This window comes from Coturnix japonica, chromosome 4 (assembly GCF_054131305.1).
Source record: "Coturnix japonica strain WE chromosome 4, WE-NBRP24, whole genome shotgun sequence".
Lineage (NCBI taxonomy): Eukaryota > Metazoa > Chordata > Aves > Galliformes > Phasianidae > Coturnix > Coturnix japonica.
The window spans coordinates 55,766,080-55,788,374 of record NC_140666.1 but is presented as its reverse complement, the minus strand read 5'-3'; positions in this window follow the sequence as shown (position 1 = coordinate 55,788,374).

Below are 22,295 nucleotides of genomic sequence, written 5' to 3'. Positions count from 1 at the left end.
ATGTTAAACTAAGTTAAGATGTTCTATTTTAATACTGAAATTCCTTCTGCATAGTCGTTTCTATCCACTATTAAACCACAGTATCAGTTTTGTATGACTGGTTTTCCATGGACTTGTGGGTAATCAAATGGCTTTTGTGAATTCTATTTTAGTAACAAGAGATATGGCTGAAAGCAATCTGGACATTTTACTCACTGTAGACCAAGTTCAAATCCATTGTTGTTTTGTTTTGTTTTGCATTCCCATGCTTTTGCAAATTCTTGGTTGTGTCAAATCTTTTCCTCATCAGTTGAGGAGTGTGTGCCTGGCATGCTGGGGAGGCTGGGGGAAGGGAGAACAGCTGAGAAACGCGTGGTTTTAAACCACCTCTTTGCTTCCCTTATTCCCAAGAGTTGCAAGAGTCATAAGTTTGGAGCACCTCCCAGGGCTTCTTTAAATTAAATCCAGCTGCAGTGGCTGCTAATGGGAATACTCCATCATAGCGGTCAGCAATATCAACACTGCTCCAAGCCATAGTCCCAAAATGCTTGGGCTGTTAGTCTGGATTGTGGCTATCTCCAGTGACTGAAGGTAATATTACTCTGAACATGCTGCTGAATGTTGTGTGATTCAAATTAAAATGTAAAGAGCACCTTGTATTAGCGAACACTGCAAGGTGATGCAGAGTAATAAAATTAATCATAATCTCAATGCCGTAAAGAAACCTCACTTCATAGAGGGACTTCATACAGTGTTTACAGTGCACTTCAGAATTTATTCTTAGTGGGATTAAGTTCACTAAGGTGATATGTGTATGACAGAAAGCAGCAAGCAATCTATTGCATGCTGTGTCAATAACAATTACATAACATTGGATTATTGAATTATTTTCAAGAATAAGTTAATAGTCAAGAATAAGTTAACAGTCAGGGAGCAGTCACATGTTTAAAGCCATTTAAATACTTGAAAGAACAGCTTCTTAGTCCACTGCAAACATGGATATTATTTTTGCTAAATCATTGCTGTAAAATGTGAACAGTAGCAGAAATATTGTGATAACTCAGGAAAGAGATACTATGAAAATACTAACTTAAGCTGCTCAAGAACAAACTGGAAAGGGTTAGGCTGCTGAAGCACCAGCAGCTAAACCTAGCACAGAATCTGAATTAAAGATGTTACAGCATGAAAGGTCAAACACATCCAACAACTTCTCAAAGGACTTGTTCTTTATAAGATTTCTCTTATGAGAGTGTGGAATCTCTTTCCCTCTATCACCTCCTACCTCCCATCCCAGGAATATTAAGAAATGCACAATGAAACTATTGTAACAGGCATGTCGAACGCACAGCCTGGCGCCTACATGCAGCCCACCATGGCAGGCATTGAAGCTGCCCCATGCTATGGGGATGGTGGAGTGGCCCCTGGCACACACCCATTGCTCAGCAACACCCAAAACGTCAGTGCACTATTAACACTATGCTGGCTGAAACCAGGGCATGGGGAGGACAGTGCTGTGCAGTGCTGACTCAAGTGATAGCAAAGAACTGTATGCATTTTGATACAGTGGCTAAACACAGTGCTCTGAACAGCAAATAATACGCAGCTTTGCTTTCTGTTTTGGTAAAAGAATTTGAGAATAGATTTCAAGATGGCAAAAATAATCATGAATTTATGTTTGCAATGTTATTTTCAATTGATATAAATATGTTAGCTGCAAATTTTCATGTGGAATGTATAGAGTTGCAATCAGATATTCATCTCAAAAATCAGATCATGTCTCTTTACCAGACTTTACGAGAGAGCAATATCATTTGCTTCACAGACACAGCTTATTCATGTCATCGCTTTTGGCAGTACACACATTTGTGAATAATTGCCAAGAATGAGATACAGGAAGAGTAAAATTTCATCAAAATTCTCTGAGAACTCACTGAGAACTACAGCCACTGCCACCTAAGCAGCCCGAGGCTCTAGTTTCAAAAAAACAGGGTCCAATATCCCACTTATATTTTTGTTCCTCTCTCTACTTTAATGTTTTAAGAAAAATATTCAAAAATAAAAGTTATGTTACTTATATATTAACAATATTATATATTTTACAAGAGCTGCTCTGAAAGTAATGCCTCCTATTTTACGACATGGACCCACAACACAAGAGGTGAACGCTGGTGTTATGGCAGCAGAGGCTGAACCTTCCCACCAGTATTCCATTCCATGTTGTTAACATGTGACAGATGGCAGCAGAGGGGCAGTCTTACATGAAGGGTGTCTGACATAGAAGTATATATGAAGCAAAGGTGTGTCATTAAATTCCTCTGCGCAGAAACAGTGGCTCCCATTGATATTCACTGATGCTCTTGTTCATCACTGGGAAAAATGTACAGCTAATGGTGGTATACCTGAGAATTTGCTCTATCAGATAATGTTGTGCTCTTTGTATTGGTTGTACTTTCCATGGAAATAAATAGGAGACATTGCTTTTGGAGAAGCTTATATATATGAGGCCCAAGACAATTCCTCTTTACTCACTGTGACCCAGGCATGCCAAAAGGTTGGATACCTACATGTTATAATGAGATAATGGTCTGTACTGTTGCTTCTTTCCCACTGTGAAAGGAAGGGATTAAATCATGATTTCCTTAAGATCAATGGAAAAGTAGCTGAAGAAATGATGGTTTCTATGTGCCAGAAACTGGAGCATAGGAACTTCCACACGAATGTGCGCAAGAACTTCTTTACGGTGAGGGGGACGGAGTGCTGGAACAGGCTGCCTAGGGGGGTTGAGGAGTTTCCTTCTCTGGAGATATTCAAGATCTGCCTGGACACCTACCTTTGCAACCTGGTGTGGGGAACCTGCTTTGGCAGGGGGTTTGGACTCGATGATCTCTGGAGGTCCCTTCCAACCCCTAGAATTTTGTAATTTTCGTAATTGACATGCCAAAACTTGGTAACAACTCTTGACAAACCCAAATATGTGTATAGTCTTACCATTCCCCAGTGTGCAGAGATTCCTAAAGATCATGTATTTCTCCTCAATATCTACAACTTTAAAGGCATCTGTCCATAACAGGCCTCTGTTATTTCCTGTATGGGGTGACTGGTCATCTGCTTTCCATGTGATGCCTGTCAAAAGGCAGAACTAGGATACCCTGAGGTAACAAGGGCTGGTTAAGTCCCCAGCCTTTTCCTACCTCACTTCCCTCAAAATCAAGCTAATTTAAAATTATTCCTCCTCCACATTCATTACTCATCATCCCACCAGACCTCTGGATCAAGAGATTTCTGCCTCGAAAATCTTGGCTAAAGGCTGTATTGGAAAGCACATGGTTGAGTATGAGGACAGTAAAGAATTCAACTCTGTAATTAATTATTTCACACTGTTAGGCTTAACGGATACTTTTCTCAACTACTGCTGAGTTGAAACTCATTTGAAAAGTACTTTTGATCATCAGAATTTGTGATTAAAAGAAAACAACACACAGATGAAAGAAAAGAACACACTGATTTGTGTACAGAACTCCCTTTGCAACAACAGAAATAGAAATACAATAATATAATCAGCAGTCCCTGAGGTAAGACAAACTAATCCTGAATGAATCTTGGTTATAAATGTTACATATGGCCCTCACACATGTTTCAGGATACAGAGAGAAACACTGAGGCAGCAGTTTAGGCAGGTTCCGTTTGATATCTTCTGCAGAAAACAGCTGATTTCTTCAAAGAGCCTCAGCAATAGGGAACAGCCTCCACTGCACTGTGGAAGGCATGTAGTTTTCTGAATATTTGCTGTGTTTCATGTGGGTGATCCCAAAATTCATACTACTATTAAAGTTTCCAGGATTGTGCAATAGTCCACCTTAGTAAACTAGCAGCCTAACCTCATCTCTCACATTTGCCAGAGGGAAAAAACAGGATCAGATACTGTAGGCAGAACGAGTACTGATGTTGCTTTCATGTAAACAACTTTGTTACATCAAGTCCAAAATAACTGTCATTAACCACTGCCACCTCTGGGAAGGAAGCACAAGTCCTCATAGAGAGTCAGTGCCTTTTTCCTCAATCTAAAAGGACTCCACTGAATTATTTTATATTATCGTGGTGTTTTGATGGCAGTGGAAAAAGAAGCACAGAGAGGATTGGCCAAGAGAAAAGAAAGATTGATAAGCAACTTTTGGGAGTTGTCCCTGATACTCTAGATAGCGTCACATCCACGCTCTGGCTGGTGTGAAAGGTGAACTTCAAACAGCCTTCCTGTATCTTAGATAAATGTCTGCCTTAATCACCATAGGACTGGCTTACTGGTTTTCCAGCTCTCATTCTAGCTCTCATATTTTTTTTCACAGTATGCTTTTGGATGGTAAAGTAGGAGAACATGTGAAACTTTGAAAAAAGTCCAGATGAGAGAAAATGTCTCACATCTAATACGCAGAGATAAGAGCATGAAGATAATGGAACGTATCTGAATAAATGTATCTTCTTTGATCAACATATTTCTGCGTCCTTTTTGGGTTTGTGCTTCTTCAGCAAAAGGAGTTGGAGATGCTCTGAATGTTGTATTTAAAAAAAAAATAATAATAATATTTACACTACAAACACAACATGAAAGCATTTTATTTGAGTCTACAATCATTCCAGGAATACCAAATTCATTTCGGTTCACCTAAATTGTAGGCTTCATGCCCAATGGACTTGACCAGATTAGATTTCAATTTTCAGCATATTCTTCAGTGTGAAATCTAACTGACAGCAGATTTTCTCCCTGTTTTTGAAATTGTTTATAATTTCACTCACCAAGAAGTAGTGTAAAGTTTTGCTCTTGCTGATGTGCATCATTTCATGGAGTTTTCCATAAAATGAAAAGAAATTTAATGAAAAAAATAGCTTCAGTACTTCATCTCTTAATTAGTATCAGAAGAGAGAGCCATATTCTAAGTTTAGTCTTCTGGTTTTCTTCTTGCCTTGTTTTCTTAACTACTTTGTTCTGCCCAGCTTTGTGAGATGGCTTCTTCCTGTACTTCCTCCAGCTGGCTTCAGAGCCGAGGAGGCCCAACCAGTCTTTCCACTTCTTTTGGTTACTTTAACATCACACTCCCTGCCATTGCAACCCATTTTTGTCTGTGCCTTGCAAATCACTCTCTCTTCCGATTTTTTACATACTTCCTCGTTTAGAAAGTGGGGGACAACCAAACTTATGTTGAATCCAGGCTTTTAGCTCTAGTTAAAGAGCTGAGGAGGGATCTCACCACACTTCAACTAATGTCAGGACTTGCAGGCATTTGTGCATTTTTACCTCTCTAGGAGATTCTGAATAGCACACTGATGCTAAGAATGAAAGAACCATGACAGGTTGATGAATGAAAGAGCTAAGGGAGACGTATATTCCACCCGCACTGGTGCCCTGTCACTGTGTAAAACCAAAAGTGAAGTTACTCTGGAGAATAAAGTAATAGGGAATGAGACCAGGACTCTGATGAACTCTGCAGTGGCCATGAAGGGCAGAGAATGTGGAGGCTATTGCAGAAAGGAAAAATCACAAGAGGAACAGAGTTTTCTTTCAGTCCAGAGAAGAGATGCTGTTCTCAGAAAATGCTCTCCAAAAATGAGAGCTGATTTTAAATGCTCTCAGAGAATCACTTGATTCCTGAAATGGATCAAGTCACTAGTTGCCTAGAAGAGGTTTCACATGGAGCAGAAGGTCAAGGAAATCAAAGTGGTAATGGTATTTTAATGTCTCCAGTTCATTTTTCTCATGCAGTACAAGAATCTGTCACTTGCATTGTTAAATGTACTAAAAGTTAAAGTTTCAGCTTCTTTTCCTACAGAAAGGTGATTCATAGAGTTCAGCTGTGCCAAGACAAACTCCTTTATTCTCCCCCCTCAACCATTCCACTATTCCTGCTCTGCACTCTGCAGGAAACCAGAGAGGTTTTTAGAACTGTCAGAATTTCTCTGTTAGGATAAATCCATTTCTATTCTTCCTGTAAACTTTAATTGTCATTACATTTTCCTTGTTACTAAAAAAATAATAATAAAAAAATACAGAAAAGACAATTTAACTCTTTCAGAAAGCAAAGTAGAAAGCAATGTGTTTCCCTTATGCCCTATAGGAAATACCAACCACTGCAGATCCCAGTTACTGAGAGGAACACTGCGCTCTCCTGACTGCAGCATCTGTCTGTGCTAAGAGAAGCAGGAAGAAACCATATCTTTCTGGACACAGGTGATCAAATGTGAAAAATCCATACCAAATTATTTACTACCGTACATAAGAACTGCATATACCGTGCATATGCAGTGAAACAAGTATAATAGTATGTAGTATGCTGTAAAATGAGATTTCAAGTCAATAAAAAATTTGCACAGTATGTTTGATTTCACTTTAGAGACTCAGTTAAACTTTCTAAATAAACAGTTTTTTTTTTTGTTTTTTGTTTTTTTTTTTATCACTTTAAATATAGAGTGGAGAAAAAATTGAGTGCTATAAGGTATAACAATAAACAGGGTACTTCACATAGCAATGTGACATGCCAGATTCATCATCCATAAATGCATAACTAGCTATTTCCTGAGGATTATGCACCCAGACTACTGTTTAACTAATGTCCTAGTTTCTGTGAAAAAAAAAACACAAAACACCAGCAAATGTAATCAGTTCTCTCCCCCCTTGCTAAGTAAGATAAATGTTCTGTAGAGAAGGACTGAGCTTTCTGAAGACATACATGCTTGTGGGTGTGCATATCTATGTGTTTACATATAGTGCTGCGGCTAGCTGTAAGATTACCTCCTACAGAACCAGTCATGCAAGAGGATAAAAAGACTGATATGAAATAAAGCTGAGGTTGTACATTATTTTAATATTAGAAATGAGAAAACATTGTATTATGGGTTATATGAATGCCATGACCAGACCACCAATCCTTAAAGTCCCAGCTACAGTCAACAATGGGTTGCATAAATGGCTAAATGTTCCCTGGAAAAGAAAAAGCTAGCTACTTTCTGCCATTCCAGATGAACTCTCTAATTATCAACCCTCAGGGCCAATCTTCTGCTTTTAGTCTTTGCCTTTTACTGGGACTCTTCCATTTTGTGTAAATAGTTAAATATCTCATAGGTGAGAAAGAGACAACCAGTGGGTAATCACCTGACAACTGGGGAAAAAGTTAGGTCAGGGAGGGTAAGGGAGTGACTATGGATTTTCCTCCTGCTTTTTGAAGAAACTTGAATTTTTACAGATTTTTGTATCTAGACTGAGAGAATATTCCTCTCCAAGCAAGTCACCCCAGAAAAACCTCTTGTTTTGCTCACAGTTAAATGGGGGAATGCCATGCAAGGCCCTTCTCTGACTGATTTAGAACAGTCTGTATGTCTTAGTAGCTATGCTGGATGTTTTGCTGTTTTCTTAAACACAAATTCCCTGTTGAACCTGAGAAATGTATCTGACATGAAATGTCTGCAAAATCAAATGAAATAACTATTGGCAAGCATCTCTAAAGATGTGCAGAGCAACAATTAGCCTTCACAACTTCTTTATACCTATTTTGTTGTAGTATAAATACATGACGTATGGGGGGTGGCACTCTATTTTTGTTGTTTCATGAAGAAGGCAGTATTATAATACACCTATGTATAGAATGATGCATTGAGCTACAATTTTTCAGGCTTATAAATATTTATATACAGTAATACAGATATTTACAGCATTTTTTTGCATGCCCTCCTCCACGTTATGTTTTGTCCCAGATTATGGATCATTATCTAGTGCCTCTAAGCAAATCATTTGTCATAATAAAGCCTCTGCCATCAATTCATTACAGATGCTAGGAACAGGCTGGCCTAGTAACCTTGTACTAAAAGCCTTAGCTATTTTGTTCAAGGTTTCCCATCAGCTGTGGCTCTCACAATTTCTATTCACATCTCACCTGACAAACTGCCACCTAATGTTTTATTTGCTTGCTTTTTGTTTTGTTTTGTTTACTAATCAGACTTGCACTTATTTAAGGTTCTTCAATGGACTTATCTATGCTTGTGTATAAATATTGTTCTCAGGTATTGCATTGAAAAAAAATGTATTTATGAACTAAAATAGCCACCCACATATACTGTCAGAACTAGGAGGGCATTAAAGCATGATGTTTGAAGACAGGTTTGTGCAGCACAGACCTCCCAAACATTCATAGCCTTTACAAACTGTATTCACTGGTTGTAAATCTTGAAGCCTTTGCCATACCCTGATTGTGGAGAAATTAAACCACAGACCAGCGCATAAAGAGAAGCTTCAGTGTCTTCAGCCATGTTCCACAACCACACAGCTGAGGGACCAAGGCTGCAAGATGTCCCAAGTTCATGGCATGAGCAGCTAGATTGGTCTCACTTTTTTTCACAGTTCACAATTATAATGGGTTTTAATTCCCTTCCCTTGTTTCTGGAAGAACGCTTGCTGAGGATGACAGCCCTTCTATTAGGCTCTAACTTGTCCCACCTCTCTCATGCAGCTAATAATTTCTGTCTGCGGATATTTAATTAGAATAAACTCAATTATTTTAACTCTGCACAAAATTGCTCCAAGTTTTCTCACAATATGCTTGTGATAGCATTTTTTTTCCTCACAAACCACACAATCACTTATGATGGCTATGATTAAACATCAAAAGACGTGTCTATCCATTTCTGAGAGATACCGTGGGTGCCAAACTCAGCCCACGTGGGCTCTCATGGGAGTTGCTGACTGCACACACAAGACTGCTCTCTTTCTGAAGGCTTCAGGCTGAACTTCACAGATGCTTTGAAAGAGGAAAAATATTTAACAGGAAATATCTACCTGTAGATAAGCATAAAATCATAGAAAATATTTAGATTGGTAGGGAACTCAGGAGATCACCTGGTCTGTGTGGTTACACATAAAAAGCAGAACCAACTTCAAAGTTAGATCACATAGAAAAGTTTCCATTTCTACATGTTCATCAAATTAGACATAAATTACAGTGTGATGCCTTTGAGTAGATCCACCCTGTTCCATCTTCCATCAAAGGTTTATCCCTATATTCTCCTCATCACCTGCCGAGAACAGGTAAAGATTTTCTCCCAGCATGAATCAGTTATTTCCCTTTCTCTCAAGCCTGACAGTGCTTTTCTCTAGCACCACACTGGCATTTGCACCTGTGTTCAATTTTAAAGTAATAAATGTTTCCTTTGCTTAGAGAATAACATTTAATTCATCACTGGCAAAGCTTTCTGTGCCCCTATAGGAAATTCTTATAATGGTGCTGCTATATCCTCCTTGTCTGGAGTTCCTTTGCTGATTGTTACCCACTGCTGAAAAGTATTTTAGTCTCAGTGCTCACATCTTAGTTCCAATTAATTTTCATGGTAGAAGGGGATCGTTGTCCTGCTTCTGTGAGGCTCCAGACCAAGCTCTATGCGACCTAGATTTCAGGATTTTCCTCGTAAGTCTAGGTATTTGAAGCTATAACAAGAATATATATTTTTAAACACATCCATTAAGAAATGCCAATTTGTCAGATTTGCAAGCATTTAAACTAGCAGTGTTCTTCAGACAGTGAGGAATAGCACTTCACAAAAAGTAATGAGTTATGCACCCAATATTCTTCGAGCTCAGAGGAACTTTGTGTTTCAGCTTAGCAGGTTGATATTTCCAGCAGATTAAGAAAAGCATGCCAGCTGGTAATTAGAGCTCTGAGCACCGGTCACAGCAGCACCTGCTCTCTTTATAGTATATTTCAGTTCTCATGTAATCACGCTTGGTTTAGAAAACATTCAAACATAAAATAAATAGAAGTCAGTGTATTGCAACCTCCTGCATAGGCTGATATATTCTCAAGAAGTTGCTGATTCACTTCATGTCACCAAAGATTTCTTTAATAGTCCTGACAATGATGAAAGCATGTTTCATATCTTTCCAGTTGCATAGCCTTACTAGTGATAAGTAGAAGAACAGAAAGTGATTCTCACTGAGGAAAGTGTGAGTTTTGTCTGCTGCTTGCTATTTCATGCACCCTGGTGCTTTTTGTATTGCCAGCATGAGTGAGCTTTTACATTGTAGGGTTTTTTATTTAACTTTATCTTATTTTAAATCTTTTCTGCATGGCAACTTGCTATTCTTGTAACAGGTCTAAGATTTTGGGGAGAACAGTACTTGCTCCATTCCTTTCATTGCAAATATTACAGAATTATTTTGCTTCTGTAAGAATATTTTCATTAATGTAAATTTTAAGGTGAGAAACATCTAAAAGGTGCAAGTCCTGCAGACTTGAAAATGATGCTGTCACCATTTTACCTCATGTCACATAGTGTTCCCTCTTACAAAAATTAATGATCAAGCTCACCATGAGAAATGTGCTAAGGGGAGACTTCGCAAATCTGACCTGAAGAACTTATTGTAGTATTCTGATTTATTATTATCCTTCATACAGATAAGAATTACAGTTGTTTTTCATTTAAAGAGCACTTGTGAAATGAGTACTAATGGTTTCAGGGTAGTATTTAGACCAAATGCAAGCCAGGGAGTAAGGATATAGGAAACAATGGAATTTCAGGGAAGATCCTGAGAGATCCTGATCAGGCAAATCCTCAAAGTGATCCTATAGTTGTATCACCTTCAAAGATTTTACTTTCTGCTAACTTTATACTATTCAGCCATAGGTGGATAATTGCAGAGATATAAAGGCATGAGCAAATATAGTGGTAGCAGACTTTCATACTTAGAGTCACTTTCATAGATAGAGAGCATTTATCCTAATGAATCTCTGATGAAATCAACAAGTTTATATTTGTATTAGGGCAATGCAGAAAATAATCTTCGGAACTGAAATGGTTAACTTTATCTCCAAAATCAAAATACTTTGAAACAAATTTTAAAGAATTCTGGGGGATCAAGCATTTTAGATTTTATATTTTTTGTGCATATGTGACTGCTTTAGTCAACCTGAACAGTGTTTGAATGGAAGGCTTCTGGAAACAAGTTCTTCTCATGCACATTTCCATATATTCTTAACTGTAGGCAATAACCAAGAACAGGTGATATACTACTATGTGCAAGACTAACACATCTGTGCATGTAACCTCACTAACTTCACCTGAGGTAACTAACTGCTCAGTGCATACATGAAGATATGCGTGTACAGCTAGTGTATTACTTGCCTTTCACCACGAAACAGCTCTGAGCTCATGCTTCATGGAAAGCAGCTCTCAATCAAAATAGGGTTGAATGTGAATCCTGCACATAGCAGTCAGTTGTGTTTGAAATTGGGCATGGATAAAATGTGGTTAAAAAAAACAAAAACACACCACATTGAAAACCTTATTTCTTTCTTTTTCCTCAGGAGAGGGAAAATGTGCCTTCTCCAGGGGCATTACATCAGTGCTGCTAAATGCAATACACTAATGAATCACGTATGGCAACTTTTATCTGGGCAGCAATGTAGACAATAAACAGACATTTCTCTTGCCTTCATGAGCTGTGGTTTCGTGATTAGCCAAAGGTACATGAAAGTATCACTGATCTGAGACATAGACAAACCATGTCAGTCAACAAGTTTTTCAGTTTTTTTTTCAGTGCTTCTCAAAAACCATACTGATGTTACATGGAAATTGTGTGCTTATATCAAAGCAAAGATGCTGCAACAGTGCAGTGAATGTAAGTAGAATTAAAGTACAGTCACACTCTTTTGTGGTCAGCATCTTTTTGTGAGAGCAAAGCTTTCTGAGAATGGCTTCAGTTTTCAGATGGTGTTGTGTGCGTGGGCCACCATACCCATCTGCACTGATCATCAGTGTAATGCAAATGTTCAGATCTTATTTAGGAACTCCTGCTACTAACACTGAGCTTTACTCCTGTTCTATTCATCTGTTCACTAGAATATAAGTGATATAAGAAATATATAGATATAAGACATATTCTAAAGGAAGAATCTAAAATTTCTGATATGTGTCAGACTCAAAATACAAAATGTATGTGTTATGATTCCAGACTTTAGTTTTCATACCTCATCATTTTTTAAGATCTAAAGCCACTATACAGCCATTGTGGTTAAACTGTTAAAGAATATGTGTATTAAGGAACTAAGCATATGCTATATTGTATGCTATCAAGTTTCTCTCATTTTGTTGTTTGTTTGTTTGTTTGCTTGTTTGTTAGTTTTAAATCAGGAAGAGATACTTGGAAAAAGATATGCACGATTTTACCTCGTATTGTAGATTGGAATGGTTTCAGTTTTGCCATTACAGAATCTGAAGGTTGCCTTATAAGCAAAGCTTTTTTTTTCAGATTTCTTTGTAGGTAGGGAATTACCAATTTGGGCCACAGATAGAAGATACTAAACAAACAGCCTCTATGAAAAATATACAATTTTCACTTTAGTTTTAGAAGCAAAGACATAGATAAGCAATGATGCAATTATTTGATATGAAATCCATTTCCTAGAATAGACTCAGAAGTACAGAACTTCATCACTGGAAAGAGGAGAAAGAAACTGTTGTGTGTGATGTGTTCCATATGTATCTCCAACAACAAAGTTAATAAATTAGGCAGAAACAACACTGAACAAAAAAAAAGACTAAGAAATGCTAAGAATGTCTTTGGTGCCAAACTGCACCCCCGACTTGTCTTTGGTATGGCAGAATTCTCATTAGTTCTCATTATGTGAGATGAGTTAATATAATTAGCAGTAATGTTGTTGTGCTGTGATACCCTAAGGATGTATTATGGCAAGGTTTGAAGGGAGAGGTATGAGAGCATTCTGAGTGAAGCAATACAGCTGGAGAAAGCAGACAAGCTTTTTGGCACACATGAACTTCCTTAGGCCTGGAGACAAACATCAGTGAAGTTGAGTTTTGTTTTGCAACCTCCAGAAAAACTCTTATGCTAAGGATTCATCTATTTTTTGAACTGTTTTAGGTCACCTAATGAAAGCTGTTACTTCTCCATACACACATCAGCAGGCTTACTAAACATATGCAATGAATACAGATATTTCTGATACCAACCATCAGACACAAAAAATATTTCCTGCTATAAAATTCCTGATCTATCTTCACTGCCAGGCATGCACTGCATCATAACTCCCACTTTGTTAAAAAGAAGGAACTGAAGAGATAATACAGTCAGCTTTCTATCTGCAAAGACCCACTCGTTCCAATGATTCTGAAGGTATCAAATAGGTAGAGGTAGCAAATGTATCACAGTAAAAATATTTCCAAATAGTAGATTATCTTTTCTGGCTGACCATCATTATGGCTATGCATTTCTTCATTTCTTATCACCTGTCCAGTTGAGAAAGTATGCTGTGAAAAACAGTTTATACATTATTCAAGTTTAGTCGACTGATAGAGTAGATTGACCTTGTCTCCTATGAAAGGAAGCAACTTTTTCTTTCTGGTAGCTTTCAGAAGAATAATGGCTGTGGTGATAATGAATAGCTTATTCATATTTCATATGTGAAATACCAACAACATGCTAATTAAGGAAGGTCAGAGCACATGGGAGTAAAATGTGAACCTCTTAACCTTGAAGAATGATTAAAGAACTTTTATCTTTTGTTAAGAAATTCTAATCAGGTTTGGAATGGGCTGCTGGTTGTTCTCCTTTACATACCAACCCCCAAACCCTCCTCTGTCAGAGCTATTTCCTTGCCTGGCTGGAATGCAGCTGAACCAAATTGCCACATGCGCTCTTAGGTGGCCTGAGTGCCTCTTGGGTGGCTTAAGTCATTGTGAAAATGAGTGGAATCAAATGAGAAATATGTGTGTCTCCCTGGAATAAGAGTGAATAAGAAGACCAAAGAAAAAGGTTACAAAACTGGTTTTAGGCATTGGCTCTGCCCTTCCCAACACCATCTGCCTCATGCAGGACAGAGTCATTTCTATGGGGAAGCCAAGCCAAACCTGGAGCCCCTTCCCATCTTGGGGAGAAGATGCTGTGCTATTGCTAGATACAAGCTTTCTTCTCCCTGAGGGTGGTGGAATAGGGGTGGACTGTTCCTCTCTAGAAAATAACTATGCTTTATGACCATTGAGGCCGAAAATTTATAATCCATTCACAGGGAGAGAAGAAAGTCATCCAGCTCATGGTAATTAAGAGCGATGATCATTTTTAATCATCATTGTCACCTGCTTGGACATGTTATTATCTGTGCCAAAAAAAGGTCATTTTCCCTGAAATACTTCAGCAGATGTGACACTTATTAATTATTTTCCTTGAAATGGATGCAAATTTTGAAGTTATCTTTTGCTCATGCTTCAGAATCCCATATCAGAATTTTTCCATAATAATTTTGTATTTTCAGTCTAGGGCTGTATCATTTTCAAAAGCTGGAGCAAATCTGCTATTTTGGAATAATCTGAGCATGAAAATTGTAATTTTTACACTCTAGGAGGTCTGATGTAACTCCCATCAAGACTGACTAGGAAACCCCCATTGATTTAATGCAAGCTGGACTGGGTACTAAAAAATCCTGATATCTTTTTGTATTTTGATCTATCAAAAGTGGCAAGGATTTTAGTTTGACTGATGGTAAATTGTGTAAAGCAGTCAATCTTCACATAGTAATGTAAAGGGGTCAGTCTGGAAATGATAGGCATGTAAAATCAGGAGCTACAAGCCTCTAAGAAAGGAGTGACGGGTTTCTTTTTCTTTTTTTCCTAGACTAGTAGAGAGACTGAAACAGGAAATTCATAGGGTCTGTGAAGATGTACTGAATGAGACAGACAGCAGTAGAAGAAGAAATTCTATCCCTGAAGAGGTGAGTGCAAGAACATTTTCTACTCTTTTTGTCTACTGCCTCTGATTCAGGTCATTTTTCTTAGAGTGGAGGAGTTTTTACATCCAGTTGGCTTATAATTCCAGAGCTGAACCCAAAGAGATATAAAGAAGAAAATTAATGTTGATCTTTTGTTGAACCATAACTTGTATATCCAGGACTGCAGGCATTTCAGCAGTACAGATCTCAGACTGGCACCTTCTGCCACCTCCTCACAAAGCTAAGTCATTTCAGAGGTGTGTGGGTTGGGAGTGGGCTGTTTATGATGGGAATGAGAACTATTTAATTCAACCCATTGATGAAATAGGTTGCAGAAAGTGCAGAGGTTAATTAAAATTGTAATAGCAGCAGACTTAGTAAGCAGGTTACAGCTTTGAATTAAACGTGTGGCTGTGGGTAGGTTGTTTATGCCTCTGCCATTGTCTTGCATCAAAGAGTGCCCTGAAATGCCTCCTTGGGTCCTGCTAAGCTATCTCCTGTGCAGAGACAAACTGAATGCTTATAGCAAGAACTGAAGAAAAACTGGTTTCTGACTCACTGTACTAGGATCATCATAAGGAGAACAGAGGGAAGCCAGGTCAGCTGGCAGATGTGGGCTTTGCAGGAGGCTGTTCATTCTAACCTGTACAAAATTGTTTCTCGTTTGCCTGAAGGTTGGTTCTGCCTTGGAGAAAGAGGAGGAGCAAGAGGGGAAATGCCCAAATGGTGTGCTCTGTCTGTTTCTCCCTCAGCTGGGTAATCCTTGGGGCCTGTATCTAGGAATCAATTAATGTTGCCTTAAATAAACTGTTTTATGAGGACATCTGCTCCTTTTCAGTTTCCCTTCCTTCCTCCTCCTCACTTCCTCAGCGGATAGTGAGTTTGATACGTGGGAAAAAGATCCTGACTAGATTAACCTGGTTTTTGGGGTGACTTTCTTTGAGATGAAAATGGTTATCAGAAGGTAATTAATTCCCCTTCACAGAGGATACTTACTCAGAATGGAAGTATTTTTGATAGAGCTGAGTGAGGAAGTTAAGGTTTTTTCTTTTGACAGTATAGCTGGAAACAAAGCAAAACAAAACAAACAAGCAAACAAAGAAACAAACAAAAAAGTTAAAATATTAAGAGACATTCAGAATTTAAGAAAAGCAGAAAGATGTTGAGCTACATTTTCAAAGTGACCTGAGGCATGCCTGGAGTCTCGTAAGTTTTTTTCATTCATGGATGTAACATAAAAGCTGAGAGAATCACATGCACAATATTGACTTTCACTTGAATGGTGCAAGGTAGTGTACAAAGGCTTGGGCACAAAATGAAAAGCCTAATATTTAGGTATACAAAGGATGTAGCAAACTACTGCATTTTATCATGAGGGTGTGGGCACAGAAAAATAAAGGAAACCTTCTGTAAAACTGAAGCTTGTCAGATTAATATTTTATGCAAAATAAGAAAGAAGGAAAGAAGGAGGGAAAGAAAGAAATAGAAAGAAGAAAAGGAAGGAAAAAAGGAATCTTTTCAATACATGTAAATTACCATTCTGTAAATGATACTTAACAATCATCCTGGAAAACAAAGTAACAATAGATCTGAAAATCTCAGTTTACCATGGTGCAAGGAAATTCACAATGATATTTTAGAGTTAATGGCTATTTTAACAATCTTGGAACAAATAAAATCTTTCTTAATTGGTTTTCAATAATAGTTTCAAGAATATGACCATAAGGTCATATTCACGGCGGTGAGATCTACTCCACAAAGCACTTCTATTTCCAAATTCCCAAGCCTTGTTGTAACTACTATGGAATGGAACAAATATGAGAAGTATGTTTTGAGTCTAACTGAAAAAGAGTTAGTAATACAAATAATCTGATAATTAATAAAGAAAATCTATTTATCTTTAGTGACCAGAATGAAGGAACTTGGGGAAAGGAGAGGAGACCATGCAATCATACAGAGCAAGAAAGTGGCAATTGTTGTTTGGATGGATATATTCCAGGTGTCAAATGTCTTATAGTCTAGAGGAATTCCTGGAATTCTGGCCTGGAGCACTCAGTATAGGAAGGATGTGAAGCTGCTGGAGCAGTCCAGAGGAGTGCCATGAAGATGATTCAGGAGGCTGAAGCATCTCTCCTGTGAAGAAAGACTGATGGAGCTGGGCTTGTTTGATTTGGAGAAGAGACAGCTCTGGGGAGACCTCACTGCAGCCTTCCAGTACTTGAACAGAACATACAAGAAGGAAGGGAACTGACTTTTTACATGGCCTGATAGGTCAAAGAGAAATGGCTGTAAACTGAAAGACAGGAAATTTAAGTTGGATGTTAGAAAGAAATTTTTTACTCAGAGACTGGTGAGGCAATGGAACAGGCTGTCCAGAGAGGCTGTGCATGCTCCATTTCTGGAGGCATTCACGGCCAGGTTGCATGGTATCCTGCGCAGCCTGATCTGGTGGGTGGCAACTAGCCCATGGCACGGATTTTGCAACTAGTTGATCTTTAAGGTCCTTAGTTTATCTTTAAGGTTCCATTCTATGAACCACTCATAAAAGCATAGAAGTTGATGCTGCAGTTATTCTTCAGGCCCATCTTTCATATCCTTGAGAAGTGAGTTTTCCCAGTATAATATGAAGTAGATTCTTTCTTAATTTTTGTGAAAATATTAGAAAAGAATGAAAATTTTTACATTCCAGAAAAAGTCAACCTTTTCATTCTTAAAGGCTTAAGAACAGAAGATCAGAACCAATTTTCTTTTAACTGTCTAACATGTTGACTACCAAGATTCTAGCTTCAAGCCATATTAATGAATGCAAAGAAGTATGTGTGTATGCTATAGAAAAATGCATATTATTCAAACAGAAGAGTACAGTATACTGCTAGACTGTGGATTTGGTTAAATTTGGGCACATGTTAGAAATAAATTACTCTGCTACTGCTAAAAACAAAAGACATCCAGTAAAACAGTACTTATTATTTACTGCACCTCCATAAAAAATAACTATTCTGAAGTGGTGAAGTTTGATAATGGCATCAACTTCTTTTACTGGCATACCATAATTATATTTTTGTAATAATTCATTTACCAACCAGCTGGTGATGAAAGCTGTTATTTCCAGCCAGATGAAAAGTGCTCTGATTGAACGGAATGGTTTGGAATAAAATGTTTCTCCCTCATCAGTTTCTAAGGGTCAAGGTCCAAATGCAGCAAACAGTTGCTTAGATACTCAAAGAAATAAACCATAATCAAGGGACCCAGTTTCCCATTGTGAAAGATTCTCTCTCTCTACTGCATTCTAAGGAGGGGAAAAAATAGGTATGTACTGCCTGCGTTGGCCTCGCAGATGTTATGATATTAACAACAGGCCATTTACAGCCCCCAGGTGAATGTCAAAGCTTTTGTTTGCATCTAGGGAGCACACGATACCCAAGGAGCTGCCAAAAGCAATCTGTAAGAGGCTTGGGGCATTGTTGATATCCGGGTGCTGGCACAAGGATGAGAGCAGATAGGATGGCTGATGTGGCTCTGCACTCACACTGAAGCCTCCTTCTGTTACTTTCTTTTGCAATAAACAGGAGGGAAAAGTGTATTGTTTTTGCAAGTCATATCACAAAGCCCTTCTCTGAGGAGCATCAAAACGACTCAATCAATATGTTGCTTTTCTACTGCTGGGTGAATGCTCGCTCTTTAATATTTAATAGATTCTTGGCAGTTGTGCATCTGGTGTCCTCAGCGAGGAGTCTGTGGCTGCCAGGCTCCTTTCCTGTACCAATACCTCTCAGATTGTAGGGAAGCATCCACCTTGGGAGGCACTTCCCTTCTCAGAAACTTTCTCTTTTGCCACCTACTTTGTATTCACTCATCTTTTTCTTATCCCTCAAGCCTTAGCTGCTGCCAGGTGAAGGCTGCTCAGATGCAACCCTTCCTAGTTGCATTTTCCAGGCTGTTCACAATTTAATTCACAAGCTTCAAAGTCTGGCAGTGCCACTTGGAACAGCATAAGCAGCCAAAACCCTCCTGATGAAATTTCTCCCAATCCAATTGTTGCCTGTAACTGGTGAGGTTATGAGCTGAAGAGTAGGGATGTGAACAAGTAAAAGGAAAAACTTGGATGGATAGGGGTTTCTTAGTGTTGCTGCTATAGCCGACATTTTGTATACTTTCTGCAGTGGTACAGCCGGTGGAAAGATTGACAGAGCTGGCTTCAGATCAGGTCTTACATGTTTGAAGGAAACAAAATACATTTTATGTGCTCTTTATAAATTCCACAAGTAGCTGGCCTCAATTGTTCCTGTAATATTTTACTAATAAAACCTCTGTGCATACTTCTCAGAAGAATTCAGGTTCAAAACTGGCACATACACCAGTTGGCTTTGGAGTTTGTTCACTACATACACACGTTTATGAGAAAGATTTATGACATGCTTAGGAATTCTCTTAAAGAAATTATGTGTAAAAAAACCCATGTTATTCTCAAGTAAAAAACATAAAAGCTACAGACTATGTATACATGCTCCAGAGGTTTAATTTTACTGAAATCGATAGAGTAACTGTGGATTTGTAGCAATGTAACCTAACAAAATTTAATGCATATAGCTTAAGCAGTCTGTAAAATGTCCTGGGATACTTCAGAACAATAGATTCTGAACTATCTCTGCTGCATGGAAAAAGTACACTCAAAAACTACTTTTCTAGTGAGTCATAGATTTAACTGATAAAGCAAACTAGCTGTTCACTTGGAACTAGAAGCTAACCCGAGTGTCATCAGTAAGAATAATCCTCTCTTCAGTGACAAGATTAGATCTGTATGTGATGGGTTTATTGTCACTGATGAGGTCTCAGCCACAGGCAGACAGAGTTCAGGCAGGAAATGATTTTTAAGAGTATATGGAAGTATACAGCATATGGAAGGAAAGAGTGCATGTGCATGCATATATGCTTTTACACATACATACACACACACCCATGTCACTGAAGTGTAGTTCTTTTTTATCATTTACTAGTCTTTGAATTTTAAATAGATTGTGAACTAAAGATTTGATGTATAAAACATACCTATGCAAAAATTTAGTCTTTTTCTTGTATTGTACATGGTCTGGTTCAGGAACCATTTTCATCAGTTTTCCATTCATTTGCCTACCTTTCTGGTAGAAAATAGAATTTGCTTTTGATTTACATAACTTGGCATGCCTTTTCTGATCCTTTGGTCTCATATGTTCCCTCCAACCCAGCTCCTATCTGGTATCGTGGTACACTTCAGTTTCTCTCCATGCCTTTTTCTCTAAGACCCATGACAGCTGTCTCTGTAACTCACTGCAATTTCCCTCTGGAATAATTTCCCCAGAAACACTTCAAACCTAAAATGTTGACACCAGACCAATTTAAGAACAACTCCTGGCGCTATGCTACGTAATATTACCTACAACTCCATTTGTCGTGACTTACTGGAGGAAAGGCTAACTCTGGAGTCCAGAGAACAATTTTCCACCCTTTTGTTCCTCCTGCACAATCCTACAAACACAGCTCACAGTAGATTGTTTGCTCCCCCACCATGCTATCTGCTCTGACTAACCCCCTGCTCGTATCAGAGATAGGGCTGCTGATAACTGTGATTCAGTTAAAATTGCATTGCAATTAATAATACTGTCCTTCAGTCATGTTTGTCCACTTCTAAATGTTTTTCATTTGTGCTTCACACATGTTACTTTGCAGCACAATGTATTGCAACAGCCAGGCAATGTCACAAACCCCTGAGCTGCTGTTTTGCATACAGGATAGTGCATGGTCTTAAACTGCAATGCAGTGATTGCTCCTCTTACATTGCTTATGTGCAGTATCCAAGAGCTGAAATTAAGTGATTACTCCATTGTTTGGTTCTGGAACATTATGCCTGTATTATATGAACAGGCTGTAAGAAGTTATGATTATCGGTTTTGAGATGCAAAAAAAGCTGTGATAGGTGGGTGATTTAGAAGCAGAAAATAAGTTTTCTTCCTAATGGAGAGCAGAGGAGTTAGTTTTGATCACTGTAAGGTTGCTCATTCAAATGTCATGTGTTTGGTGCTGCCTGCTCGACAGGATTTCAAGGTATGGTGCAAAGATTTTAATCTTTAAAAAACTGAAGTTATTTCTACATTTTTCTAGATTTTTTCTTTGTACCCAACCAGCCCATCAAAGCCATTGCATAGAAGAACATTTCCATGGACAAACAGCTGTATAAATCCAACATAAATTGCCCTATCCTTGCACACCTGGTCTACAAAGACTTTAATGCCAAGAACAAAGGTATAAGGAGAGGTAGGTGTAAACACTGAGTGCAAAGTGCTACAAGGTGCAGGCAGCCTGGGTAACACAGGCCTATTTTCAATGTCTTGCCTTTCCTATTTTTTCCCTACCTTTTCTGTTTTCCTTACTTTTCATAAGCATCTCTACAAGTACCCAACCAACCTTGGCAGCTTTCCTGGGTACATCCTGTGTGTAACCCCAGTGGCATAAACTGCTGCCCTGCAGGAACCCTCCCAACAATTCTCTTTAACTATCTCATTTTGGAATATCCAGGAAGAAAGAAAACTGATGCACATGCACCTCAAACAACAACCACATCTCTGTCCTGTGAGGGGTGTGAGGGGCACTGAACAAGCTAATGTTTGCAGTTGAACAAATCTGGTTGTTTTTTTTGTGTGGTTTTTTGTTTGTTTTTTTTTTGGGGGGGGAGGGGGTTGCTATGTTTTCACATATGCTTAGAAGCACCCAGGACTTACCTGCACCACTCATGTAGTCTCCTTTAGATGAAATCCAGTTTACAGGGCTATCCAGAGTAATGTTACAGCATGGAGATACTAACAACACACCTTACATTTTAAACCCACTTTTACACACACTGAGCTTCAGCTTTCTCTCCAGCACCAAAAAAATCACCCCTGCCCTGTTTTCTGGGAGCCCTGAGTGACCCATCTGACTGAAAAAAAAAATCTCCAGTTACACAGAGACTTTCCTAATCCACCTACACCCCAGTCAGTGAGATCCCATTTAATGGCATTTTTTGGTAATTTCTTTGTTTACGAATGTGTTTTTAAAAAGGGAATTGGTTGGAAATACTGCACAAAACACTGGATGAAGCACTGTGTTGAGTTGTTTGGTGGCACATGGAGGCAACCCTCCTTATTTTCCTTCCTTAGGGATGCTTGGGTGGTGGAAGGCATCAGCTACCCCAGTGCATCATGTTCTTATCTGTGAGTCTGCAGAAGTGGAGTCTCATATAGCATGGTACAAAGCAAGTCCTGAAGCAGGTCCAGAAGCAGGAAGGTGGCCAGGTAAAAGCATGGGCCATGAGCAGAAGTGCTGATAAGCTCCACGGAGGAAAAGGATCTGGGGCTCAGCTGAGCATGAGACAGCAGCATGCCTATGTGGCTAAGAAGGCCAATTACACCCTAGCTTGTATCAGAAATAATGTAGACAATAAAGCTGGTGTAGTGTCTGGAGCATAAGTCTTATGAGGATTGACTGAAGGAATCGTTTGGTATGGAGAAGGCTTAGAGAAGACCTGTGTCTCCTGGCTCTGCCAGAAAT